Genomic DNA, 10,622 nt, shown 5'->3' with positions numbered 1-10,622 from the left:
CCTCGTGGTGCCCCTGGATAAAGCCTGATGCTGCAGGCCAAACTGAACGCGGACAAATGTAACTTTTGTGACTGGCAGAACGGAAGGTGTAATCTTCCAACTTTTATAGATAACAACTACGGGAATGCCTGTCACAAATGAGAATATGATGAAGAAGTAGAATAGGAAGAATAATAACAGTGGAATAAAAAGAATATGTAGAATAGGAAGAATAATAATAGTTGAAGAAAATGAATATGAAGAATGTAATAAAAAAAAAATATAGGTAGAAGATGAAGAAGAAGATGAATAAGGTGAAGAAGTTGATGTCAAAGATGCTGATGATGATGAAGATGAAAGTGTGGGAAAAGGAAAAAAAAGAAGGGGAAGGTCGTGGAATAGTGAAACATCAATATCTGACAAAATAAAAAAAATGTACATAGTCAATATCTTTTTCAATCCGAACGTCTTTAAAAAAAAAAAAAATCATGCTATTCTATTTGATTGGACTAATCCTCATTGCCTTTAATGTCTCCGCCACCTCCCCCATACATCCTACATTATTCTTAGTTGTTTTCCTTCATGTAGAATGAACCTACAAGGAAAGAAAGGGTTTATTTTAATTCCGATATTTTGGTCCCATTGACTTGCATTGGGATCGGGTATCGGTATCGGCGATATCCGATATTTTTTGAATATCGGCCGATCCAAACCGATACCGATACTTTCCGATATCGGAAGGTATCGCTCAACACTAATGATCATGTGTTGTCTCCCAGGTTGCTTCACATACTTCCTCACCGCCTGTCTGTTTTGTGGGAGGATCTGTCACTCTTTTACCATTTGTCCTGTCTGTAGGTCTTTTTGTGTATAATTAATAAACTTTTGTATTTGACCTTGATGCGATTCTCTGGACATTTTTACACTGATTTTTTTCTTGTGGTGTTTGTAACATGTGCACACAGGCTTAGCATTTAGTGAACCAAGCCAAGCAAAAAACAAGTGTAGGATTGCACTTTTTTTGCAATTTCATCGCACTTTGAATTTTTTTCACATTTTCTGTTAGGCTGGGTTGACACTGCGTTGCGTAAACCCGTTTAACGGACTACGTTACACCACGGCATAACGCGGTATAACGTAGTCCGTTAACACCGCCATTACTTTCAATGGCAGATGCATCGCTAGCACACGCCCACACACCACGTCATCATCTCGCGAGATTGCAATGCATGGAGCGGTCACCGGAATGTCACGAGCAGCGGGAAAGGCCTATTGTGGATCCGAGGGGCTGACGGACGGTGAGTAAATAATGATTTTTTATTTTTTTTATTATTTTTAACATTAGATCTTTTCACTATTGATGCTGCATACACAGCATCAATAGTAAAAAGTTGGTCACACAGGGTTAATAGCAGTGTTAATGGAGTGCGTTACACCATGGCATAATGCGGTGTAATGCAGCCTTTAACCCTGTGTGAGTGCTGACTGGAGGGGAGTACGGAGCGGGCACTGACTGCAGGGAGGAAGGAGCGGCCATTTTTCCGCCGGACTGTGCTGGTCGCTGATTGGTCGTGGCTGTTTTGCCACGACCAATCAGCGACTTGGATTTTCATGACAGACAGAGGCCGCGACCAATGAATATCTGTGACAGAAAGACAGACAGATATACAGACAGACAGACGGAAGTGACCCTTAGATAATTATATAGTAGACATCTGTATGTATCTATCTATCTATCCATCCCATATCTATCTATCTATCTACCTATCTATCTGTGTGTAATGGAGTGTGGGTTGGACAAATGTAAAAGAGGAGTTGGACAGAAATGACATCACAAATCTTTTTGAAGAGAGAGGAGGGAGAGGAGGGAGGGGTTTGGGTGTGTTTGGGAGTGGGTGTGCTAGGTTCGGGCTTAGAGGCCTGTGCGAAGCATCATGGAACTTGTAGTATTAGGCTGGCATCACACTCAGCGTAGGGAAATACGGTCGGTATTTTACATGCGTAATACGCAGAAATGATCCCAAAACAGTGATCCATATGTCAGCCATAGGCAGGGTGTGTCTGCATATTTTACGGTTGTTAACCTGCGTATATGTAATCCGTATGGCATCCGTAATGCGTTTTTTTCACGCAACCATACAAAATGGACATTTAACGGTTTTGAGGCCTGAAATTAATTTAAATCATCACCATAATCCTATTTAAGGCCTCTACAAAAGGTGGAACCCTCCCCTATGGCCATTTTGTTGCTGTGCTTGTGTAGGTGTTTTGGTGGTAGTTGGGCAACATGTGTGACCTCCTGCAACTCATACCAACTCAGCGGGTGTTATTTAATTGGGTCTTGTCTCGCCGCTTTGGCCACCCATACCCCGTGATAGTTGATCCGTGAAGGAGGATAAGAAAAATGTGGGTGCATCCACTTTTGTAGCAACTCCTCACTAAAGGCCATTTTCACAGGCTCTATTCAGCTCTACGGACACATCCGGACAAATTCTTCCAGTACTGTCGCATTACAATACCCACATTTGATATCTTGTTGGAGACAGTACGTCCTGGAATCACATATCAGGATACAAGGATGCAGAAATGCATATCTGCAGAGGAGCGTCTTCTACTTACATTATGGTATGCATTCACCATACTCACACATACTCACTGTATGTAGATGAAGTTTTAGTTACTATTTTTATTTTCATACCATCTGATTTAAATTATATCATTCAATTTTTTTAGAAATCATATCTAAATATGTAGTAAATGTTAGTATCCATTATAAATTTAGGAAGGTACACCTGTCTCCTGCCTTTTGTTTTCCTCATAATACTTTTGTCTACTAGGGTTTTAGAAAAGCATTGTTACTTAGCTAATATTTTTTGTGTGTGTGCTTTCAGATTCCTGTCCAACTGGATTATCTTATGCGGGACTACATCTTGAATTTCTCATAGAACGTTCCACTATTTCAAGATGAATAAACTTGGCACTCGATGCGAATCAAAAAAGCTTCTTATTTATTGGTGCATCCAGACAATAAAACTGCTAAAGGTTTTCGGCCCCACATAGGACCTTCATCAGAGCATTTCTTTAACATGAACTATGAATACATAAACAGATACAATGTCACATGATAAATGTCGCAGAGATAAATGTCATATGATGCGAGAAAATGGTGAATCATACAAAACCATAACATTAGTGATGCTCCCTATGTTCAGAGACACAAGTGCAGGAGAGAGGAATCTATCCAGAAGAAAAAGGTGCTCCGTGCGTGGTGGAGGTATAGTCTGTGCTGAGTTGCTGAATGAGGGAAGTCATAATAGTGATATGGCTAAACGAGCAACATTTAGTGTGTAGACAGTGGCTGCCACATGCCTGATACGACAAAAAAGTGGAGAATACATAGTCTATAAACATCTTCCGATCAGCAGAGAAAAGCAGTGCCACAAACAATTTTAATTGATAGATGTCTCAGGTGAAGACCTAGGCTGTCGCTAGTAGTGATTCTAAAGAGAAGACCTGAAAAATGATAAAACATAAGTGATGATATACACATGTAAGTGGCTAGAGACACTTGGGGTACCATAGTCATGGTGAAGGTACCATAAGGGACATAAACCTAATGGTGCCTAGAAAATAAAACAAAGAGGTAACCTATGTGGTTCCTAGAAGTCAGGACAAAGAAAGGAGAGAAAGGGGGATAATACTGATAAGCCGATGCAGCAGAGGGTACCTGGATATAGAAGCAGAATAAAATGCGTAAAACAAGCGTCAGAAGGGAGAGGAACTGCTGCGGCCAGTGTAAGCTAAAACAGAGAACAAGTAGTAAAAAGAATATAAGGGTTAAATGGGCCCCGGCAATAGGGGGAAAAATAGAAACTAAGGTAACGGTAACCCTGTACCTGAAAAAATGGAGGACACTGCAACTGGGAAGAGTGCCACAATAAGGAAACGAGCCTTGCAAGGAGTACCGCGCTGTATCAGAAAAATGTGCAGGTCAAAGGTAGCTGGGTACAGTGAGGGTGAGAAGAAGTGCAGGACGGCGATGGAAGACAGCATACCTGGAGGGCCGGATGCAGCAGAACAGAGCGCCGTGCAGCAGGGAGGACGCTGAGTGAGAAGGAGCACTTCTGGGTTTAAATCCCGGTGAGCGGTGACGTAATAGCAGTCTTGTGACCGCAGGAGGTGGCGCATGCGCAGAGATCGCTAGATACGTGCACAGGAAAGGAGGATTAGAATCCCAGTAAGCGATGATGCAATTACGGTCATGTGACCGCAAGAGATGCTGGATGTGTGCACTAAAGAAAAAGAGGGAAAAGAGAGGGGGGAATAGACGGACGTAAAGGCAAGAGCCATAATAAAGAAAAAAATGTAAAAATAACAAATTGCTGTATTGTTGTGAATTCTGTGGTCAAGCTCCCTCTTGTGGTCATGAGTGGTACTTCGGCTGGTTCTGTCTATGAGCTTCCTCTGGTGGATGTGAGTGGGGCTGCGGCTTCTGAGTTTCCTTCCTCAGGTGACGAGGTTAAGTCATTAGGTGCTGCTCTATTTAACTCCACCTAGTTCTTTGTTCCTGGCCTCCAGTCAATGTTCCAGTATTGGTCTTGCTTTCTCCTGGATCGTTCTTATAGCCTGTCTGCCCTGCATAAGCTAAGTTTTGCTTGTGTTACTTTTGTTTGCTATATTTTCTGTCCAGCTTGCTATATTGGTTTTTCTTGCTTGCTGGAAGCTCTGAGACGCAGAGGGAGCACCTCTGTACCGTTAGTCGGTGCGGAGGGTCTTTTTGCCCCTCTGCGTGGTTGTTTGTAGGTTTTTGTGTTGACCGCAAAGCTATCTTTCCTACCCTCAGTCTATTCAGTAAGTTGGGCCTCGCTTTGCTAAAGTCTATTTCATCTCTGTGTTTGTATTTTCATCTTAACTCACAGTCATTATATGTGGGGGGCTGCCTTTTCCTTTGGGGAATTTCTCTGAGGCAAGGTAGGCTTATTTTTCTATCTTCAGGGCTAGCTAGTTTCTCAGGCTGTGCCGAGTTGCATAGGGAGCGTTAGGCGCAATCCACGGCTACCTCTAGTGTGGTATGATAGGATTAGGGGTTGCGGTCAGCAGAGTTCCCACGTCTCAGAGCTCGTCCTATGTTAGTAACTATCAGGTCACTTTGTGTGCTCTTAACCACTAAGTCCATTGTGGTTCTGAATCACCTGTTCATAACAGTACTGGAGGCCCAAAGTACTAATGCTTCTCAATAGAGGGAAAAGAGAAGTTCTGAGACCATTTTTTTTCTTTGCACTGTGTTTTGTCTCTCTTTTCCCCTAGACATTTGGGTGGTTCAGGACACAGGTGTAGTGATGGACATTAAAGATCTGTCTTCTTGTGTGGATCATCTCACTGCAAGAGTACAAAATATTCAAGACTTTGTGGTTCAGAATTCTATGTTAGAGCCAAGAATTCCTATTCCTGATTTGTTTTCTGGAGATAGAGCTAAGTTTCTGAGTTTTAAGAATAATTGTAAACTGTTTCTGGCTTTGAAACCCCGCTCCTCTGGTGACCCAGTTCAACAAGTTAAGATCATTATTTCTTTATTACATGGCGACCCTCAAGACTGGGCATTTTCACTTGCGCCAGGAGATCCTGCATTATGTAATATTGATGCGTTTTTTCTGGCACTCGGATTGCTGTATGATGAACCTAATTCAGTGGATCAGGCAGAGAAAAATTTGCTGGCTCTGTCTCAGGGTCAGGATGAGGTAGAGATATATTGTCAGAAGTTTAGGAAGTGGTCTGTGCTCACTCAATGGAATGAATGTGCGCTGGCAGCAATTTTCAGAAAAGGTCTCTCTGAAGCCCTTAAGGATGTCATGGTGGGATTTCCTATGCCTGCTGGTCTGAGTGAGTCTATGTCTTTGGCCATTCAGATCGGTCGACGCTTGCGTGAGCGTAAAACTGTGCACCATTTGGCGGTATTATCTGAGCATGGACCTGAGCCTATGCAGTGCGATAGGACTTTGATCAGAGCTGAACGGCAAGAACACAGACGTCAGAATGGGCTGTGTTTTTACTGTGGTGATTCCACTCATGCTATCTCCGATTGTCCTAAGCGCACTAAGCGGTTCGCTAGGTCTGCCACCATTGGTACGGTACAGTCGAAATTTCTTTTGTCTGTTACTTTGATCTGCTCTTTGTCATCCTATTCTGTCATGGCATTTGTGGATTCAGGCGCTGCCCTGAATTTGATGGACTTGGAGTATGCTAGGCGCTGTGGGTTTTTCTTGGAGCCCTTGCAGTATCCTATTCCATTGAGAGGAATTGATGCTACGCCTTTGGCCAAGAATAAGCCTCAGTACTGGACCCAGCTGACCATGTGCATGGCTCCTGCGCATCAGGAGGATATTCGCTTTTTGGTGTTGCATAATCTGCATGATGTGGTCGTGTTGGGGTTGCCATGGCTACAAGTCCATAACCCAGTATTGGATTGGAAATCAATGTCTGTGTCCAGCTGGGGTTGTCAGGGGGTACATGGTGATGTTCCTTTTCTGTCTATTTCATCATCCACCCCTTCTGAGGTCCCAGAGTTCTTGTCGGATTACCGGGATGTATTTGATGAGCCCAAGTCCAGTGCCCTACCTCCGCATAGGGATTGTGATTGTGCTATCGATTTGATTCCTGGTAGTAAGTTTCCTAAAGGTCGCTTGTTTAATTTGTCTGTGCCTGAGAATGCCGCTATGCGGAGTTACGTAAAGGAATCCTTGGAGAAGGATCATATTCGCCCGTCATCGTCGCCATTGGGAGCAGGGTTCTGTTTTGTGGCCAAGAAGGATGGTTCGCTGAGACCTTGTATTGATTACCGCCTTCTAAATAAAATCACGGTCAAATTTCAGTACCCCTTGCCGCTGCTGTCTGATTTGTTTGCTCGGATTAAGGGGGCTAGTTGGTTCACCAAGATAGATCTTCGTGGTGCGTATAATCTTGTGCGTATTAAACAGGGCGATGAATGGAAAACAGCATTTAATACGGCCGAAGGCCATTTTGAGTACCTGGTTATGCCATTCGGGCTTTCTAATGCTCCATCAGTGTTTCAGTCCTTTATGCATGACATCTTCCGAGAGTACCTGGATAAATTCCTGATTGTATACTTGGATGATATTTTGGTCTTCTCGGATGATTGGGAGTCTCACGTGAAGCAGGTCAGAATGGTGTTCCAGGTTCTGCGTGCGAATTCTTTGTTTGTGAAGGGGTCAAAGTGTCTCTTTGGTGTTCAGAAGGTTTCATTTTTGGGGTTCATTGTTTCCCCTTCTACTATCGAGATGGACCCTGTTAAAGTTCAGGCCATTTATGATTGGACTCAGCCGACATCTCTGAAGAGTCTGCAAAAGTTCCTGGGCTTTGCTAATTTTTATCGTCGCTTCATCAATAATTTTTCTAGTATTGCTAAACCGTTGACTGAGTTAACCAAGAAGGGTGCTGATATGGTCAATTGGTCTTCTGCTGCTGTGGAAGCTTTTCAAGAGTTGAAGCGTCATTTTTCTTCTGCCCCTGTGTTGTGCCAACCAGATGTTTCGCTCCCGTTCCAGGTCGAGGTTGATGCTTCTGAGATTGGAGCAGGGGCTGTTTTGTCGCAAAGAAGTTCTGATGGCTCGGTGATGAAACCATGCGCCTTCTTTTCCAGGAAGTTTTCGCCTGCTGAGCGTAATTATGATGTTGGCAATCGAGAGTTGCTGGCCATGAAGTGGGCATTCGAGGAGTGGCGTCATTGGCTTGAAGGAGCTAAGCATCGCGTGGTGGTCTTGACTGATCACAAGAACTTGACTTATCTCGAGTCTGCCAAACGGTTGAATCCTAGACAGGCTCGTTGGTCGCTGTTTTTCTCCCGTTTTGACTTTGTGGTTTCGTACCTTCCGGGCTCTAAAAATGTGAAGGTGGATGCCCTGTCTAGGAGTTTTGTGCCCGACTCTCCGGGTTTGTCTGAGCCGGCGGGTATTCTCAAAGAGAGGGTAATTTTGTCTGCCATCTCCCCTGATTTGCGGCGGGTGCTGCAAAAATTTCAGGCTAATAGACCTGACCGTTGCCCAGCGGAGAAACTGTTTGTCCCTGATAAATGGACGAGTAGAGTTATCTCTGAGGTTCATTGTTCGGTGTTGGCTGGTCATCCTGGAATCTTTGGTACCAGAGATTTGGTGGCTAGATCCTTTTGGTGGCCGTCTCTGTCGTAGGATGTGCGTTCGTTTGTGCAGTCCTGTGGGATTTGTGCTCGGGCTAAGCCCTGCTGTTCTCGTGCCAGTGGGTTGCTTTTGCCCTTGCCGGTCCCGAAGAGGCCCTGGACACATATCTCTATGGATTTTATTTCGGATCTCCCTGTCTCTCAAAAAATGTCGGTCATTTGGGTTGTTTGTGATCGCTTCTCTAAGATGGTCCATCTGGTACCCTTGTCTAAATTGCCTTCCTCCTCTGATTTGGTGCCATTGTTCTTCCAGCATGTGGTTCGTTTACATGGCATTCCGGAGAACATCATTTCTGACAGAGGTTCCCAGTTTGTTTCGAGGTTTTGGCGAGCCTTTTGTGCTAGGATGGGCATTGATTTGTCTTTTTCCTCGGCTTTCCATCCCCAGACAAATGGCCAGACTGAACGAACCAATCAGACCTTGGGAACATATCTGAGATGTTTTGTTTCTGCCGATCAGGATGATTGGGTGTCCTTTTTGCCTTTGGCCGAGTTCGCCCTTAATAATCGGGCCAGCTCGGCTACTTTGGTTTCGCCGTTTTTCTGCAATTCTGGTTTCCATCCTCGTTTCTCTTCAGGGCAGGTTGAGTCTTCTGACTGTCCTGGTGTGGATACTGTGGTGGATAGGTTGCAGCAGATTTGGACTCATGTGGTGGACAATTTGACATTGTCTCAGGAGAAGGCTCAACATTTCGCTAACCGCAGGCGCTGTGTGGGTCCCCGACTTCGTGTTGGGGATTTGGTTTGGTTGTCATCTCGTTATATTCCTATGAAAGTTTCCTCTCCTAAGTTTAAGCCTCGTTTTATTGGTCCATATAGGATTTCTGAGGTTCTTAATCCTGTGTCTTTTCGTTTGACTCTTCCAGCTTCTTTTTCCATCCATAACGTATTCCATAGGTCATTGTTGCGGAGATACGTGGCACCTGTGGTTCCATCCGTTGATCCTCCTGCCCCGGTTTTGGTTGAGGGGGAGTTGGAGTATATAGTGGAGAAGATTTTGGATTCTTGTATTTCGAGACGGAAACTCCAGTACCTGGTTAAGTGGAAAGTTTATGGTCAGGAAAATACTTCCTGGGTCTTTGCCTCTGATGTTCATGCTGCTGATCTGGTTCGTGCCTTTCATTTGGCTCATCCTGGTCATCCTGGGGGCTCTGGTGAGGGTTCGGTGACCCCTCCTCAAAGGCGGGGTACTGTTGTGAATTCTGTAGTCAAGCTCCCTCTTGTGGTCATGAGTGGTACTTCGGCTGGTTCTGTCTATGAGCTTCCTCTGGTGGATGTGAGTGGGGCTGCGGCTTCTGAGTTTCCTTCCTCAGGTGACGAGGTTAAGTCGTTAGGTGCTGCTCTATTTAACTCCACCTAGTTCTTTGTTCCTGGCCTCCAGTCAATGTTCCAGTATTGGTCTTGCTTTCTCCTGGATCGTTCTTATGGCCTGTCTGCCCTGCATAAGCTAAGTTTTGCTTGTGTTACTTTTGTTTGCTATATTTTCTGTCCAGCTTGCTATATTGGTTTTTCTTGATTGCTGGAAGCTCTGAGACGCAGAGGGAGCACCTCCGTACCGTTAGTCGGTGCGGAGGGTCTTTTTGCCTCTCTGCGTGGTTGTTTGTAGGTTTTTGTGTTGACCGCAAAGCTATCTTTCCTATCCTCGGTCTATTCAGTAAGTCGGGCCTCGCTTTGCTAAAGTCTATTTCATCTCTGTGTTTGTATTTTCATCTTAACTCACAGTCATTATATGTGGGGGGCTGCCTTTTCCTTTGGGGAATTTCTGTGAGGCAAGGTAGGCTTATTTTTCTATCTTCAGGGCTAGCTAGTTTCTCAGGCTGTGCCGAGTTGCATAGGGAGCGTTAGGCGCAATCCACGGCTACCTCTAGTGTGGTATGATAGGATTAGGGGTTGCGGTCAGCAGAGTTCCCACGTCTCAGAGCTCGTCCTATGTTAGTAACTATCAGGTCACTTTGTGTGCTCTTAACCACTAAGTCCATTGTGGTTCTGAATCACCTGTTCATAACATGTATGGGCTGGGATAAGAGGACAATAAAGGTGAAACGTAACAATGGGTAATAGAGGGAATAAAGAATAGAGGAGAGGGGGAGGGGAGGGAGAACAAAAAGAGGAACCATAATAAAAGGAGAAATAAGTGGAGAAATAAAATGGAGTGATGATATCATACCACGTGGACTATTAACGGTGCCCCGTGCGGTGAACGTGGTGAGTTCTAACGATTCTAAAAAGAAAAAAGAAGAGAATTAGCATATGAGCAAAAACAATGCATAAAAAAACATACAGTATAATGCAGACCATAATGACAATAGCCCACTGTTTTCACAAAAATTGTAGTCCCTATTGAGACCTTTTGGCTCAAGGGTCTGGAGGGTAAAAATCCAAAACACTTCCCTTTTTTTAAGCATTTTGATCCTGTTAAGACCTCTCCTATGGG

At 44.4% G+C, this 10,622-nt stretch overlaps 1 long non-coding RNA gene across 1 annotated transcript in view; it reads right to left on the bottom strand.

Annotated features, from left to right (window-relative positions):
* Nucleotides 1-3,014: 3,014 nt before the first annotated feature.
* Nucleotides 3,015-10,622, bottom strand: part of LOC138673959 (uncharacterized) — a 43,985-nt gene continuing 36,377 nt past the window's right edge. Inside the window, exons 2-3 of the long non-coding RNA XR_011320392.1 lie at nt 10,356-10,409; nt 3,015-3,492 (exon numbers count right to left, since the gene is read on the bottom strand). This is a non-coding gene — a long non-coding RNA (uncharacterized lncRNA). The remainder of the gene's footprint in view (nt 3,493-10,355; nt 10,410-10,622) is intronic.

Source organism: Ranitomeya imitator, chromosome 4, assembly GCF_032444005.1.
Source record: "Ranitomeya imitator isolate aRanImi1 chromosome 4, aRanImi1.pri, whole genome shotgun sequence".
Taxonomy (NCBI): domain Eukaryota; kingdom Metazoa; phylum Chordata; class Amphibia; order Anura; family Dendrobatidae; genus Ranitomeya; species Ranitomeya imitator.
This window is presented reverse-complemented; position numbering and strand designations above follow the sequence as displayed.